The 17,810-nt window shown below is 37.2% G+C and overlaps 1 protein-coding gene across 6 annotated transcripts in view; it reads left to right on the top strand.

Moving 5' to 3' along the window:
* The window catches only part of EPHA6 (EPH receptor A6), a 529,992-nt gene that overhangs the window by 472,760 nt on the left and 39,422 nt on the right, over positions 1-17,810 (top strand). The gene's annotated exons all lie outside the window — the stretch shown is intronic.

Here is a 17,810-nt window from a genome sequence, read left to right as displayed (position 1 = left end):
CTGTCTGTGGATGTGCAGGTGTATTGGGTCTGGCTGAGATGGAGTTAATACTCCCCATAGCAGCCCTCATAGCACTGTGCTCTGCATCAGTAGCTAGAAAGGTGTTGATAACACACCAGTGTTTTGGCTACTGCTGAGCAGTGCTGGCACAGCATCAAGGCTGTCTCTCCAACATTTTTGCACCCCCCTCAACGGCAGGCTGGGGCAGGGCGAGATCTCGGGAGGGGACATAACCAGGACAGCTGACCTAAACTAACCAAACAGATATTCCATACCATATGACGTCAGCTCAGATATAAAAGCTAAGTAAAGGGAGACGGAAGGGGGGCATTTTTTGTCTTCAGGAGCAACCACTACGCGTACTGAAGCCCTGCTTCCCAGGAAGTGGCTAGACATCGCCTGCTGATGGGAAGTAGAGAATAATATCATTTGTTTTTCTTTGCTTTTGCGCGCGACCTTGGCTTTCAGTTTATTAAACTGTCCTTATCTTGACCCACGAGCCTTTGGCTATATTTTCTTCCCCCTGTCCAGTTAAGAAGGGGGAGTGATAGAGCGGCTTTGGTGGGCACCTGGCATCCAGCCAGGGTCAACCCACTACAGCAGGATGTCTGTTAGTAGAAGTCTTTGAATGAGGACTGCACCTTTCTAATAGACATGCCCTATCTCATAAAGGACTGTGCAGGATTCACACAGTGAAATTCTGTGCCACATGCTACATAGATGCGAAATAAATCATCCCAGCCTCAAGATTTTTCAGTCAGTCATTGCTTTTAAGTAGTTTAATTCTGCAAAATGCATTTGTTAGTGAAAGCGATAACAAAATGTGACTGTGGGACTTGCAATCCAGATGGAAAGTTATGTAGTGGAGTACAATCCAACAGAAAGACTCTAAAATGGTGTACAGCAGTAAAAACAGTCAGACCAGAGCAAGCATATAACTCTGCAGAAGTTTAAAATGTTTTATGTGGCACTACTGAAACTTAATATAGAATGTCAAATGTAAGTAAAATCACTGTTATGGGGAAAACATTGCAGAGATCAAAAATGGTAAGAGAATGTAAGGAGGCAGAGACTATCATTTAGTGTTTTCGCAGTGCAAATAGTGACAAAAATTAGCCAAGGTAACTTCTGTAGATAAAATGACTGGTGCAAAAACTTCTTTGTTAAAAAAAAAAAAAAAATCATAAGAAAAAGACGCTGGAGTGGATCTTAATGATCAGCTTAAACAACAGCTAACACAACAGAAGATTATGGAACAGAACTGAGGAGAAAACTAGCCTACAAAAATGCATCTGCAATTTCACTATAGTTTGGCTCTGATCAAAAGCAAGCAATAACAGAGCAAATGAAAAAAACCAGGCTAAGAGCTGTTCTAAGCCAACATACAAAAGATTAAATTAGATAGGTTCTTCAGCTAGATCTTGAATGTTAGGATGCTGATACGGAAATGTAATTTAATTGAATTAATTCATGTTTTGTTATGTGACTTTAGACTGCAGTGATATGATTTGCCTTTTCAAATAAAATTGATCCCTAGTTTACTTTCAAAAGCAAAAAAAGTGTATTTTTCATTGTCACATTTTTCTGCAGTGTTGAGTTTCTGATTTAGCTTTGCAGTTGTCACACACTGTTAGAGGAATACTACCTGGCTTAATTTTTTAATTCAGATATGAGGAAACGCTAAATAAAATATGTATCATCAAAGGCTAGGTGAGGGTTTATGGGACCATTATTTTTTACTTCATTCTCTGTTGTTAGGTTCAAGACAGAATTCTAGAAAACAATATAACTTTGTATGTCTTGTAAAAAAAAAAAAATCTTTTTAATTTGTAGTTTAATCACATAATATACAATTGTCTCTTCTTTGGGAAATGCAAGTTTCATTACCAGGAGATACTGATTTGTTTAATGGGTTTGAAGTGTACCTGTTTGTTGGAGTGTACGTGGCCAGCCAAAGACAGGAAGCTGCTATACAACCTCCTATGTGTGCAAAGGGAAGAGACTCTTAGCAGACCCATTTTGCTGTTAATCTTCCTTCTGTGTAGATTTTTGCAGCATTGCTGCATTCCCTGCTGGTAGGGAATGCAAAAGAAGTACGACTATAAAGAGAGATTGCCATTTAGAAAGGAAACAAGGATAAGCTGGGGAGCCTCTGGAGCTGCCATCCTTCAAAAGGTGGCTGTTTGTGACCATACCGTTGTCTTTGGGCTATTTAATAGCCTGCTGATTTTGTCTCTTTATCTCTACAAAAAGTTGTCATTAAATGTCTGCATAAAGCTGCAAAGTGTTGGGTTTTGGGTTTTGGTTTTTTTTCTCCAGACAACTTACATTTTGAAATGTTTAAATGTAACAAATACCCTCTCTATTTTCAGAACTATAATTGCCGTTGCTTCTGTTGACCTAATGATCTGATTAGTACTTTGGGGAAGGCAGACACAGGGTCAGTTTCCCTGCAGGACTTACTAATACCTTCCATTGCCTAAGAAGAAAATTATAAATATGTTTTACTTCTGCTATAGCCTTGAATGAAGGATTATTCATCAAGTGTGTCAAAGCACTGACTGGTTTTAACCACCAAGGCTGATGTTATATCATTAACTGGTAGAACATCTAGAAAGTTATTTTGGGGAAAGTGATCATTCCTTACTTGTGGTTATATAGCTAGTGGCAAAAAAGAGGCCTTTTTTTTTTTTCCCCTGTCACAGACAGTGTTATCTGACAGTCATGAGTGTCAAGTCTGGCTTTGGTATAAGATTCAAAACTTACTGGTATTGAAACCATACAAATAGGCAATGCTGCTTCTCTGAGCAAATCTTAACTAGCTATGCCAGGACAGAGGAGGGGGAAAAAAGCCAATGCACTTGCAAATAATTTCTGAAGTAATAGTTAAATGAAGACTATGAATCTCAAAGCTACAGGTGATATTTTTGGAAAGACTGCAAATTGACCAAGGCACCAAAGATATTGACCTCTCAGCTGGACATGAGAACCTTGGAAAATTCTGTCCATGCACACTACTCTCCTTGGAAACCAAGTCCAATAAATTTATCAGTATACTAATATATATGTGTATACATGCACTATATACTATAAGCAGTCATAGCATTTTGTTGTCAATTACTCATACTGCTGATAGATTTTTTTAAAGTTAACAATTATCAGAATATTAATCTAATTTCAAACACAGCTGGTTTTTTAGCTGCATATGGACTTGATTGCATGCATTATAAGTTTTTAATTTTTAACCAGAATTGCCATTTTCAAACTATAATTGAAGAAGCTATTGTAAACATGCAGAACATGCTTATATGTTTTTAGCAACACTTACATTACCTTAGAATGATACTATCCACACTTAAGATTAAAAATGTCTGTGTACTGACCTAAAATCAAAGTTACTGCTTGTTGTTAATTATGTGAATGAACATAATCCTGAACACCTGTTTTGTTTGGCTATTGCTAATAATGGACCACAGTTTGCTTAGTATTTTAATATTCAACGTATTGACCAAGGTGCAGTGTATCATAAAATATATTTACTGTGTTAAATACATTGGAACATACCTGCAGTATGCACAGCTCCTGATATACTGTTTAATGAGTTTAAAGTCAGTCCATTAAGGTCAGAGCTGTTGCCTTCGGTAGCATGTCACCTGATTGTAATTACTGTAGGTTATTGTATTCTGATATATAGAACAAGCCTAAAAAACTCCTGAAAACTTTGAAAAACAACGTGGCTTAGATCTGTGTGTGGTTTTTTTTCTCATTCAAAATTATTGCTACCTTTCAAAGACAGGTTAAGAAACTAAATTTGTTTAGTGTGTGCTGTTGAAGTCAGAAGAGGCAAGCAATTCATTGGGAAAAGAAAACCATTCAGCTCCAGTGATCCAAATAGCTCAGCTCCAACTCTATTATTTAGCTGTTGTTAGGTGGAAGGACATAAGATCTGGATGATTTTTTATTTTCATTTGTTGCACCACTCTCCATGGGAATTTATGATCCATGTTAAATACTGCTGTAAAAAGTAACTTCTCTGCATATAGTCATATAAAACTTCTGAGTTGAAAATTTGAAGCATTTGGCTTCACCAGGCTTTTGTAAAGCTTCATAATTAAATCTTGACATATTCCACAGTAGGATGTAATTCCTTTGTGTTATGTCCATTGAGTACAGTCAAATGGGACTCTAGTCCCATATAAGAGTCATTTAAAACAAAAATCCCCACCTGTTAGACTTGGTTATTTAAAAGCAGTCAGTTTTTCAGGCACAGTCAGATGCATATTCAAAGCTCACAGGGAAGGAGCCTTGAGAGAAGGAGGCTTACACTGTATCTTCAGATACTATAGTAGATTGTTTCTGTTTCTGTCTCAATTTTGCCCTGCTGTATTGTGTTTTGCACTGAGCATGCTGTGTCAACTGGAGAGCAAACAATTATGACACTGGAAGAGACCAAAAATTCTCGGCAACTCTGCTAGACCATGATGCAGTCTTATTTTTTAGAACTGGGAATTCCTGTGTGCTAAAGACCTAAAACTTGGATGCATCTGTTTTTTTCCGACACTATTTATCTTCTTATTTCATGAAAATAAATGGTAATGTAGAAAATAGAAATTCTGTTAATTTAGCAAAGACTTGACCCTAATTGATTTTTAACCTGGAATTCTGACATCCAGGAAATCTGGGGAAAACCAAGATTCCTTTTCTTCCTTTACTTATGGAAGGACTTTCTGGGTGTTTTGGTTGGTCAGGTTTGGGGTTTTTTTTGAATAAGGATCAGTGTTAATATATAACATCACCAAAAGGAAGCAATCAAGAAATGAGGGAGAGGAGGGAGCAGAGAGGGCTTGCAGGAATACAAAGGAGGAAAGCAAGCCTGACAGTTCTGAAAATAAGGAGAATTAGTATTGTTTTGATTTTGTTATAACCTAATGTTTGCTTAACATAGTCATCCACAAAGAGCGGAAGTCGGGGCTTTTGTGGGAAACACATCAGTGTCATGGAGATGCTGAAGTTCAGTCTATACATCTTTATGAAAATGGATGAGGAGAATAGGTTTGGATGCAGAACGCTCTCAGGAAAGTCTCAGGTGCAGTAGATTTGAGCTGTGGTCTTCTGGAGTATGAGTCACCTTTTCCATAGCTGTATTCATCAAAGAGAATCAGTTGTATGTTCTTGTTCCTATGGCACCTCACTGCCTCACCCGAAAATTTAGCAGAGGCAAAGCAAGTGATACTACTCTTTCATATCTGGTGGCAAAACCTGGAGCTGGCTGAACTTTGACTGTGGGTTTTAGCATGCACTTTTTAACATTTATAAGGTCCTAGACTCACACTTGATAGAAGTTGTAGGCTTTTCATTTTCAAGGACCTGCCCTTTAAAAATCTTAAGTTTAATTTCACAGTCAAAGATGGTATCAAGCTATTATCTGGCTTCTCTGGACAATATTGCACATTTCAGAAGATTTAAGATAAATGAATGACAGAAGAGCTCTCAGAAAAAAAAGAAATATCTTTTCACATTGTTTAACTACTGCTCCTTATATAAAGGAATCTTGCAATGGGTACACCCAGCTAAATATGAAAGGGTGGAGTTTTAGCTTGGTATGATTTCAGCTTTTGTATTGTGATGTGCAGTACTCACATTCCACTGTCTTCCCCTCGCCCTTCAGGGAGATCCTCCGGTCCGACTGCTACTGATGTCAGGGTTTTGATATTCACTTCATCTAGAAGGAAGGCAAAAACATGCACGTCTCACATGCTTATGAATTTTTCTGCTCACTTTGATACTAATTCTAATATTTCTCCTGTACATGATATCAAAGTTGTTGTAAATAGGATTCTGTAATTACAGAAGGAAGTTTCCAAAGCGAGATATACGCATATGTTAAACTTGATCTACTTTCATATTTCTGTAATAGAAATGTTAACTTAGGAACAAGACTGACCTACTTATTCACCTAAATTAATCCCTGGCGAAATCAACTAGAGAAATTTCCAGTGACCACGTAGGAATTGCAGTTTGCCCTAAATCAGAAGGATAACTATAGAAAGGAATTACTTGTTGTTGCCTGATTGCTTTCAAGAATGAAAGCCAGATTATTTTCAGCCACACACACAAGCCCTCGGGAATCTCACTTGTGCACTTTTCTATATTTATCAGATTTCCCAAACTTTGCAATGGTAGACTTATTCTTTTTAGTCTTGCTCTTTGGCAGATTTTCCAGATAGCGGCTCCTTGCCCAGCTGTGAGTTCTTCCCTTCATTATATACATGGGGGGTGTGGGGGATGATTCATGGCTTACTGCTACTGTAGTTTCCTTTAAACAGAATGCCGCAGGAATATTGCGGCACAGTGGTTGTCTGTCTTAAAAACACGTTAGACCTAGATTTGTATGACTCTGATAAATCTGGGTCAAACATCATAGTCTTTGCTCAGTACTTATTCAGGCAAAACTCCCATTGGCTTCAACAGGAGTTTTGCCTGACTAAGCACTGTGGGATTTTGCCCTTAGTATCTAAAATATTTGATCTGTTCCTTGCACTTTGGAAGCATTCTAGAAGCAAACTGCATATCTTGTCCTTGACTGCCCCACTGTGGCTGTATCATCTTCAGCTTAAAAGGTGGCAGAATCTTTTGTCACCTGACATTAAGCATATCTTCATTGTCAGAATATTTTTTTTAAAAAATGCTCTCTGCATATTTATTATATTTAAAGTAATTCCAAAATCTATACGCATTCATTCTGTATATTATTGCATGAGAAGGAAATGTGATTATTTTATATTCTAGATTCATTGCTCCCCCTCTTTCTACTCTAGAGCTTCAGGATTTTGCTTTCAGTTATATTTGGGCAGGGGGAAATGAACCTTTTCTCTTAAGAAATCTCGTGGCTTTTTATTCTCTCCTATAAAATGTTTCACAGGTTCATATCACTGCCTATTCCATACGAGGCTTTTGGTTCACAGTTTAAATGTCATAAATCCATTCAATGAGGGTTAGGCCAGCACAGAAAGTTTTTTGAAGTAATAGGTGAAGCAAATTGAGTCATTAATAAACTCAGAAATTTCACTGCTTTCTTAAAATTTTCTTTGCAAGGAAGCCATTAGATGAACATGCTTAATTACCTCACCAAGAAATGTGCAGTATTTGGAAATAAAGAAGGGCATATAAAGACTTGAAACCACATGGGAGAACTAGTTTTCTTAGTAATGTGTCCGTGCTTACTGCCTTGATTTTGCGTTGTTTTTCTAAAATTAGCTGAAGTACATTTTGAGATGAGACTTGTCATCCTCTCCTATAACATCACATCACTAACTGTGCTTTCATTTCGACTCTAATTTCTAACTGCCTCTATCTTCACTCTCAGTGTATTACCTATTATTGCTCCCTCTATTTTCTCTTTTCATTGTATCTTGTTTTATATCAGACCCTCTGACTGGAACTATCACGTTTTTTTCTATCAGGCACTCTGCTTTTCATTTAAATTCCTTCTTGAAGATCCACATCTGAGGTTATAATGCAAACCCTTTTGAATAAAAATGCAGTCACCCTACTCTTTAAAAAAAACTCTAGGGTAAATCTCATAATAAATGTGTTGCGCATCTCCTTAGAAGCTTTCTTATCCTTACTTAGGCTGAATAGCTCCCAAATCTTCAGTTCTTCCACCGAGATAAATACTTCTAGTCATGGATAAGCTGTTATTCAACATGAACAATTAGCTTGAGTGTGTAGGATCTTTCTCCCACTGTAGCACTCATTGCCAATGCAGAAGTATATTTGGTAAACAGTCAGTTGTAGCCCGAGAAAAACATACTAGATCCATTTCTCCAAAATGAGGAAGCTGGTAACAATATTGTGACAATTAAGAAATATTTACCTCTCCTTACTCAGACTCCTTTTACATTCATCGTAATAACACATACAGTGAACTCTAAGAGAATTTTAATTTTATGTCCAAATCCTGCAACTCAGCCACCACACTTAGCCATTCCTCTTATTTCAGCCTCTTTAGCAGTGTCATGGTTACGCTTAATTTATTTTATTTTTAAACATAGAGAGGCTTATTCAGTGCAGGTATACTCCCAAAATTACATGAGCAGTACAATTTATGAAACACTTAAGCAGATATTCTCTGTTCATAGTCATTTTCTCCTGGAGAAGCATGAAATGTCCAGCAGTCTGGTCCTGGTTTGGTTGTGTATCAAGGAATAAACATTGCACAATCACTGTAGCTGCATTTTTGTATTATGCTTAATGTACTTAGAACACATTTCTCTGAATTGATCATTTAATTTTTCAGCAAATTGTTAATGACATCATTAGCTTCATAAAAGTATCTAACCTGAAGAGACACTCTTCAGCCTTTTCTCTAACAAATGAGAAAAGTTAATTCAAGTTGCCAAATAATATATTCAAGTACAGCTTTAAGTAAATGTTCTCGATATAAAGTTTAATTCGGTCTTTGTTTCCTTGGTCCAATTTTTGGTATAATTTTCTCAGGCATAGGTCTCTGACTAATCTTTTCCTTATAAGTTTAGTAGTTCATTACAGGAATTGAAGTAATTCAGAAGTGTTTTAAAAGTAAACAGCTCCTGCACTGGTTTACTCAGGATACTTACTTTTCAAATGTGCAGATGTTGATTATGAATGGAAACATATTCCCAGAAGTTGAGAGAGCCTGTGTGTATCTGTCTTGAGTAAAAACTGCTTCAGTCTTATTATTCTAATTGAAAAGAATATATCATATACTGGTCTACATTTTAGAAAGCTATTTAATTATTTCTAAACATTTGCAGTTGTAAAACAGGGAGGAAGTCAACAGGTCATCCTTCAAAGCATCTAGGTATGTCAAGGAAGCCTATTACAGCACTTCTTATTAGCATTGTATAACTACCCATTTAATTCCATCTTTTATTAATTTTTGAGTGCTTAACTGTGTAGCCTTAAAATTTTGGTTTACAGAAATTTCAGTTTCTTACATAATATAAAAAAATATTCCTTTAGCAAGCTATTCTGGATAAGAATGGAAGCAGGAGTAGCGCAGTTTCCCTTCCTTGGCTTTGGGATCTGATAAACAGGTGCTGAATTGCCTTGTTAAACTGGGACTTTATTCCATGCACTAATCCAAAAAGCTCTTGGCCCTCTCTTGTAGCTTGCACTAGAGTAAGTCAACAGCATTTCTGCTCATGGTTTTGTAGTACTGTCTCATCAGTGAGGCATGCCACATGGGCTAGCCTACCTGCTTCTCAAGAGCTCATCTGTGCACCACATTGCTTTGTGTTGTAGACATGCTGATGCTGGGTATTTCCAGCTAAAACAGGAAGGCATACTTTATGCCATATAAATGGATTATTTGTTATAAGAAATAAATTTCCTGGACTAGGTTGTTGGGGTTTTTTATCAGAAAGATTGAAAAACTTTCTGGGATCCCTTTAGTCTCTTGATCAAATTGCCTTTGTTCATGGTACAGCAACATTACAATAAGAGGAGTTATAGGAAAAAGAGAGCAAATAGAAAGATACGCCTAACAGCTGTGACTAACAAAAGGAATATATTTCATTGCATAGTATTGCTTCTGAAATTTTCTCAGTTCATAGAATAAAGGGGGGGGGGAACCCTCCTACAATACGCTGTAAATTATTCAATGAAATTACTGCACACTGTGTGTGCAGACTTTCTTTTCAAAGTCTTTTCTAAATGGGAGCTGCCAAAAGTTCATGAAACTGTCATGCTCGTAAATTATTTAGAAGATCTGCTACACTCTTCTTGAAAGAAATATACGGGGATCCATAGCTTTAGTAATTTGTTGAGTTTTTAATATCTGTTTGCTTCTTTCCAATTGTGTATAGAACATTTGGCCTCCATCAGAAATAAAACCATAAGTAACATCTGCTTCTTAATTAGGAAAGGATAATGGGGGTGGGGGGTTATATATTTTTAGCATTAACTGTCCTCCACAGAATCGTAATATCACATTGCTATGTGTAGGTGACTATCATCTACAGTGTAATTTGACATGCAGAGGATACTGTGTTTCCATGGTTAAATACTTCAACGTCAGCAGTTCTTTCAGATTTCACCCCTCTCGGGGCTTTACCTTTAAGTCCCTATCAGTAATTGGGGAGAAAAAGTTTGTGGCAGGACCCTGAGTTGGCCAGAACTTTAGGCAAATGTGTAGATCTTGCTTGCAGGTTAGGCTTAGTCAATGACTTTATGAATTGTACCAACACCTTCTTATCTCTAGGAAGTTCTTCCTTTCCTCTCTGAGGTTTGGTTGCCTGCTCCTTGGTACATGTCTTTCCAGCTCAGCATGAACTTCTCAAGGCTGTCTCTTGCCTGCCACATCTTACCTTCTCCCAACACATCTCTCCTTGAGCAGAGTCAGTAGCACCCCAAGCAAAGGGGCCTTCATCAGAAGTAAAACTGTAGGTAACATGGTACCTGTCCCAGGGCTTTCACCTCACTTTGACACAAGAAACAATTGTAAACAAACAAAAAAAAAAAAGAAAAAACAAAATATCTGTCATATGGGCTTGCTGCTTTTTTCCTGTATTGTGTTCTAAAAAGACCTATTGTTACTCCTTCTCCTGACTGAATGGCTAAGAAAAATGCTTAGAGAGCACAACAGTGAAGCTCTATATCTATCTTCAAGCATGCTTCTTCTCAGGTTATACTAGAAGACAGAGCCAAGTCCTTATTAAAAGTACATTATAGGTTCAGTTATAGGAACCTATTCATTTTAATACACCTTTTATTATGTTTGAGGTAGCAAAATTATATAAGATTGCCTACTGGCTTCCTTGACAAGGTGTTTTTTATGTGTGGCAAGGTTTATCACAGTGGAAGTCTCAGAGAAGACAGAAAAAGCCTGTTTGACACTGTGGTGTCATACCTTTTTAGAGTCTGCTACTCCATCCATCTGCCATTAACTGACCTATATTTTTTCCCATGCCCTACATATCCAGTCACGTCAGAAATCCTGTTTCACTGCTGCAGCTGTTATGTTTTGGCGAAATGTACTTTCCCTCCACAGATAAGGTACACAAATGAGAATATTTGATGCATGGACAACTTCTTTCCAAGTGTGTGTTATGTCCCAAGGAAAGTCCTTAATTCCTGCCGGTTTCCTAATTGTTAGAGGGCAGGGACTGTTGCTTGGGATAGTTTTTTGTCCTTTTGCATGTGATTTTTTTTTTTTTTTCCTTTTTATTTAGTATCCCTACCAGTGCCAGTGTGGTACCCCAAGGCAGAGGTAGCATTCTCTACATGCTTCTTGACAGCACATTTATACAAGGTTCCTTTGGCTCCTCTGGAAGCCTCTCTCCATTACAAAACAGTTGGCCAAGTACTGTGTGTGCTGCTTATTTTTTTAAAGTCCATGCATCTGTCAGTTCAGCCTTGCCTTTGGACCAGGTGTTGTGAAATCAAGCTATTATATGATTGATTCCCGTGATGTCCTCAGAGTTGCAGATTGCAATGCAACAAGCTGTCTCTTGTCTGTGCCAAGGTACCTGTTTCTAGTCCTGTGTATATTGCACTGGAGTTGAAATTCTTGTGCATTGAGGTGTATAGATAAAAGCAAGAAAAAAAGCCTCTTGCTGCCACATTTTTTCACTTAGCTTTCCACATGAATAATGCTATAGTGCTGTCAAATTTTAAACATGGAAACATAAGGATTTGAAATTAAAGTTTGAAATTGTTACAGGGGCAACATAACACCATCCTGTATACCACAAATGCAACATAATACTGGGGTTTTTTAACATTATCTTGAGTGTTTGCTTTTAGGTTTCTACCTGTGGTGTATTGTATTGTCCTGGGCTTTTTGCACAGACTTGTTTATAACCAACAGTAAAAAGTATTTGTATTAGCCAGCTATACATCAACTGATGTTCTTTGGTAATCTATGCAGTAAAAAAAAAAAAAAGTATAAACTACATAAAATCGTAAGTGAAGATTGATGTGACATACTGAAGACTTGTTAAAAGAAGACTAACTCAGTCTTTAAAAGTTCTGCTCAGAAGGTCTATCCTGTTAAGAGGAATAGCAACACTGCATGCTCCAATTTGTGTGTACAAATTTAATTACAGCAGACATACAGGCTGGGCTCCACGAACTGCTAGCATCTCACTTGTCAGCATGTGTGATTTTACTCTTGAGTTATCTTTGTTTGGGAAGAATCAACTCTTGGAATAATCATGGGACTGAAATACTGATGCTTCCTACCCCTACCCCCCCCTTGTTCTTGTAACAGTAAGAAAACTTTAAAAACTTGTCCCTTAAAAGATCTGCCCCCAAAAGTACTTCTTAAAAAAAGTGAACTTTTGCAATTGGAGTCATAATTTTTTCATGGAGGACAAGACTGGGACAAGCGTTTATGAGGAACCTATCTCTCTCCACCCAAGGTCTTATTCTATTTTTAGAGATATGTATATTTTGGTAGATTTTATGTGGGAAAAGGGTATTTTTCGTAGTTAATATGCACACAACTCTTCCTGGTAACCATGCAACACCAGTTTTATAGTCCATGTGAACAGCACCTCAAAGCTGTTAAGCATTCCTGTAGGTTTCATAAGCACCACACATTTTTATTTGCAGTTGCTGTGTTGGTAACATGTCCATGGAGCCAGCTGTTTATTGCTCATGACCAATTTCTTCATGTATGCACATGTATTCTTTTCTTTATGTCAGAGTGCTTCAAAATACCAAATCCCAATTTTCTGTCCTGTTAAGTTTTTATAGGCCAATATCTTTCAGTAACATAACAGAAGTTGATAAGACCTCATGAGGATTCTGGAAGGGTTATTCACACACTTATAAGCCATCACAATCATCTCATTTCTACTCAGCTACTAAATATAATTTCACAGTTTTTCCCACTTCTAATTATAAATACTTCTACCTACCTTATTGTTTATAAGAAAATGTACATCTTGTCACAATAAGCAAAACTACAAAGGAATCTTCAAACAAGAAAATGTTCTGTGATGAGGCATGAAGACTACAAGGATTTTTGCCCTTTCCCTAATTTTGCCTTTTTCACTTTTGCTTCCTGCTTTGCATCATCTTATCAAGAGAATAGAGCTACAGACAGAGTAGGTGAGGGGACATAACTGATCTTAAGTGCTTACTTATACAGGATTGTGACACTGTGGATAAAGTAAACCATGATGTTTATCCTAGAAATGGACCAAATGCTGCGTGATCATTGGAACATCTGTGAATTTGGCTTGATGACAAGTCCCAGAGCAACACATTAAAGCCAACGTTTTGTTCCTGCAGCTTAGTGGTGGTGATGTATGTTTAATCAAATTGATGATAAGAGGAATGAAATTTAATAAAAAATAAAAAACCACAAATGCAAGCCTATAATATGAAACTGAATTTTCATTATGAAAGTTAGCATGCAAGTTGAATAACAAAAGAGAGAAGTTATTATTGGCTTGCTTTCTGATCTTTTGAGCTAAACTGAAAAAAAAAATCGGAACAGATTGTGTGTTCTTAGAGGTTAAATATCTTTCTGCTGGTTTTGTAGTGTTTACAAAGATTAGAGATAGTTCAAAACCATTGTACTTTGGTAGACGCACCACAGTGTTGCATTGAGGAAAAGGTTTGATTTATTATAGTGAATATGATTCGTTATTTAACAGTCTAGAGATTTATATATGTTACTGTTGCTTAATAACTTTAGCAACATTTCTCAGTTGTATGTGGAATATAATGCTAGGACTGGTAAGTATTATAAAGATTGCTCCAATGTGAGATTGTTAAAGATAATACCTTTCCTTGTGTCACATATTTCATCCTGGTGAGGTGTGTACTGTGAGAATAATTTTGGTTTTTCTGTACCAAAATAGAATGGTTCTGCTTTTTCTATAATGATTTCATTCTTTAAAATCTGTATGTTGATTTTTTAACTGAAGTGAACAGACTGCAAAGGAGAAAGGTGTCCATACAAAGATTCATAGCACTTGACCATTAATTTGTCTTCTATTTTTATAAGTACAAAATCCATCATAAAGCTCTTTCCACTGTGAGACGAAGGCACAGCCCAGGAAACCAACCACTGCATAAGCTGGAACTTTCTCTCAGAGGTTCTTACTCTTTTACCTTGCAGTTTTACCTATCATAAATCACTTACAGCCTATTTTCAGTAACAGTGAGCATCTAGAAATCCAGTTATTGCAGTGGGAGCTGCAGGTATTCAGCATATTTGACAGTCCTCAACCTCTGTCTCTGTTTTTCCTACTGTTAAATGGAGACAGTAGCTTCCTCAGAGGGTTGCCATGAGAGTAATTAGTTATGAGCTGTAAAGCACTCTGAATGAAGAGTAAAATGGCTAAGCAGTGTTATTGCACCATTTTAATGTTTAACGAATTTCAGCAAAATCACCTCTTGTTTTTTGGAAATACTTATAAAATATGAAGTATGAAAAGCAACTTTCCTAATTTGGTTACAGTGCTTGGAAAAATCATTATTGGTCAGCGTACCTCAAACAAATGCTTTATAGGCTTTTATGTGATTGTGAAGACAATTGGAGAACAATATAATCAAGCTTATTTTTCTGACTCAAGATTTTTGTATAGTACATTTGCTGTGATTACCATGAATCTAAAGAAAGCAGTTTCAACCCTGAGCTTTTTAACCCTCAAATGCCTAAATAAAATTATTTAAATATCCTCATGCTTGGTTTTGGTAGACACTTTTAATGCAGCAGCAATTGCTCATATCCCATTGGTGAAAATCTTAAACAACTGATAGATTTTGAAGCGCTTTAAGACGACCAAATGTGCAATAAAATATCATGGCTTTAGTCCATGGGCATACTGTTTGTATATATTGCAAAAAGCAATACACATGAAAAAAATGATCAGTCTATTGCTTCCATTAATTCTATATAGCTGTGAGAAGTTGAAGACTCATTTTTCCCCTATTCTTGTTTTTTTTGTTTGAGTTCCAAACTGTGGATGAAATGGACAGGGAGGGCTAGAAAGACCAAGAGCATGCCATCAACAACTTCATTTGGAGTGATCATGATCTCATTTGTCTAACATCCCAAGGGGAACCTGGAGTGGAAAACACGAGCTTCAGAAAAAGAAAGTTTGAGGAAAGCAAAGGAACATCTATTTGCATGGGGGTGGCTAGAAAGCTAGCTGCAGTTGCATCTCCTCTGTAAACAGAGAAAGTGAAAAGAAGTGAGTGAGATACTGCCACTAAGAATAATGCCTAAAACCATGGAACAAGAGGTAAAGATGGTGGATTGAATCCTATGACCCCAGACAGATTAAGGCTGGAGATGTACTTTTTTCAGGCAAGATAAATCAGGAGAAGCAGTAGTAGATATATTTAAAAGCCAAAGATCTCTAGCACCCACTTGTATTTTAGAAACAGCAAAAGTTCCCTAATTAAAGATCACTTGTAGCACATCATAGCAAAACAGGGGCATGGATGTGAAAAGGAAAATATTTGAGGCACTAAAATATGAGGACCCAGTGAACAACTCAAGTACATGGACTCGACATAAGTGATGACCAAGAGAATGACCACATTAGTGGGTGAGTATCCTGTGCACGTCCTGTGGGGTGCAGCACAGAAAAACAAGACAGAAAGAGCAGTGAAGGGCTTCCTTTCTGACTATTACATCTTATCCTAGGAAGAAAATAGTCCATTTGTACGTCTGATTTTTCCTTTTAATGGATTTCTATGTTGTATGTGATTGTGTGATTGGGGTGGAGGGCGTTGCTTTGGTTTTTTTAAGTTAGGCTGAGTTATGCCAAAAGCGCAGCCTAATCTACCTTTCATTAGTCATAAGAATACATGCTGTGGAGATATTGATGCCCTAGTCATGGGGAAAGTTTCAGAGAGTATGCCAGAAGGTGTGGAAATTTATTAAGGAGGATAGATGGCTCATCTAGACCGATTTCCCAGAGCACATTCTTGAGGTTGTAATTAGTGAGCTCTCATACCTGGAATAAATCAAGTAGTATTCTGGAAATTGCTGATAAGGGATGGTGGCTTCTTTTCAGTGTTGTTTTTGGTGGTGTTAACTGGACACTGAGTTTACCTGACAAATTTTTCATCTTGATACCACTGTTTTTACCAGGTTGTCCTGGTTTCAGCTGGAATAAATTTAATTTTCTTCTTAGTAGCTGGTACAGTCCTGTGTTTTGGATTTAAGATGAGAATAATGTTGACAACACACTGATGTTTTAGTGGTTGCTAAGCAGTGTTTTTACTAAGTCAAGGACTTTTCAGCTTTTCATATTGCCCTGCCAGCAGAGGCTGGGGGTGCACAAGAAACTGGGAGGGGACACAGCAAGGACAGCTGACGTAAATGAACCAAAGGGGTATTCCATACCTTATTAAGTCATGCCCACTATATAACTGGGGAGAGTTGGCTGGGGGGCAACACAGCTGGGGGATTGGCTGGGCATTGGTCAGCAGGTGGTGAGCAATTGTATTGTGCATCGCTTGTTTTGTATATTCTCTTAGTAACAGTAGTAATAGTATTTTCCCTTCCTTTTCTGACCTATTAAACTGTCTTTATCTCAGCCCATGAGTTTTACTTTTTTTTTTTTCCGCCCCCCCAATTCTCTTTCCCCATCCCACTGCGGGGGAGAGTGAGCAAGCAGCTGTATGGTGCTTAATTGCCAGCTGGGGTTAAACCATGACACAGCTGTAAGTATGATACCTATCCTTTGCAAGATTCAAGTTCTTCAGTTCTTTCACTGGAACTAAAGGGACCCTGTGGGTTGTTGGGAATTACTGAGGATGATCACCAGTCTGCTCCAGAAATTTTCCATTCTACAATGAAACAAGCAATGGAGGGATGCATGTGCTATAAAATATACCCCACTTTGTTGTGAGTGTGAAAATAGCTGGTGTTTTGATTGGCATTCTGGCTCTTGAAGTGATATGAATTTCCGTTTTTTCAGATAGGCTTGAACTTTAGCACTTTACACAGAAGATCTTAAAAATAAGGAATCAAAACCATGCATTAGTATTCCATAACTTCATACTTCATTGATACCAAAACCAGTTGGCTTTAATTTCCTTAAGTATACAAGGCTATAATCCAGAAATCAAAGGGAGCAAAAGAGTAAATTGTCAACTGTCTATAGACAAAGGAGAAAAATGCTTTTTCCTAAAATGTCATTAAGTTCTGCTGAATGCTTTTGATTTACTCTCTCTTCCCCAATGCTATTATCTGAAAGAGTTTACCTTCAGATGCTGCAGGCACAGCTGTGCTAGAGCTGCCTGTTGGAATGCATATTGCTTTGCTGTCCACCAGAAGAGCTTTGGAAATCCATTTCCTTATATATATATGAATATATGCATATATTCATTTTTCAGTATATAAATGTAACTGAGATGATTGAAAAAAAGAAAAAGTCAGTGCATATGCTTTGTTATAGCACAAAAAGGGACTTCCTGCAGAAGTTGCACCCATATATTATGCAAGCTGGCCATGTAAACACGACTGCTATGCATCTGTGCCTGATGGCAGGAGTTTAACCAGCTTTGCCGTAACTTAGCCAGATGCATAAGCTTAATTTGCATGAAGCCCGAATGCTAAAAATTATTTAAATGGCTGTCTCTCAGTGCATTTGTGGTTAAAAAAGATTTGTCATTTGCCAATCTACCTCTGCTAAATTAACATTTCTAGATTAAAAAAAAAAAAAAAAAAAAAAGACCTCCTCATTTTTCATTATTCTGAACTAGGCAGATTTTTTTAGTGAAATAAATACACTGACTTTTTTTTTTAACTGTAGAGACACTCTGAAAGGTCAAAACAAGTTTCAACTACTTTG

This window comes from Harpia harpyja, chromosome 8 (genome assembly GCF_026419915.1).
Source record: "Harpia harpyja isolate bHarHar1 chromosome 8, bHarHar1 primary haplotype, whole genome shotgun sequence".
In the NCBI taxonomy this organism is placed as follows: domain Eukaryota; kingdom Metazoa; phylum Chordata; class Aves; order Accipitriformes; family Accipitridae; genus Harpia; species Harpia harpyja.
This window is presented reverse-complemented; position numbering and strand designations above follow the sequence as displayed.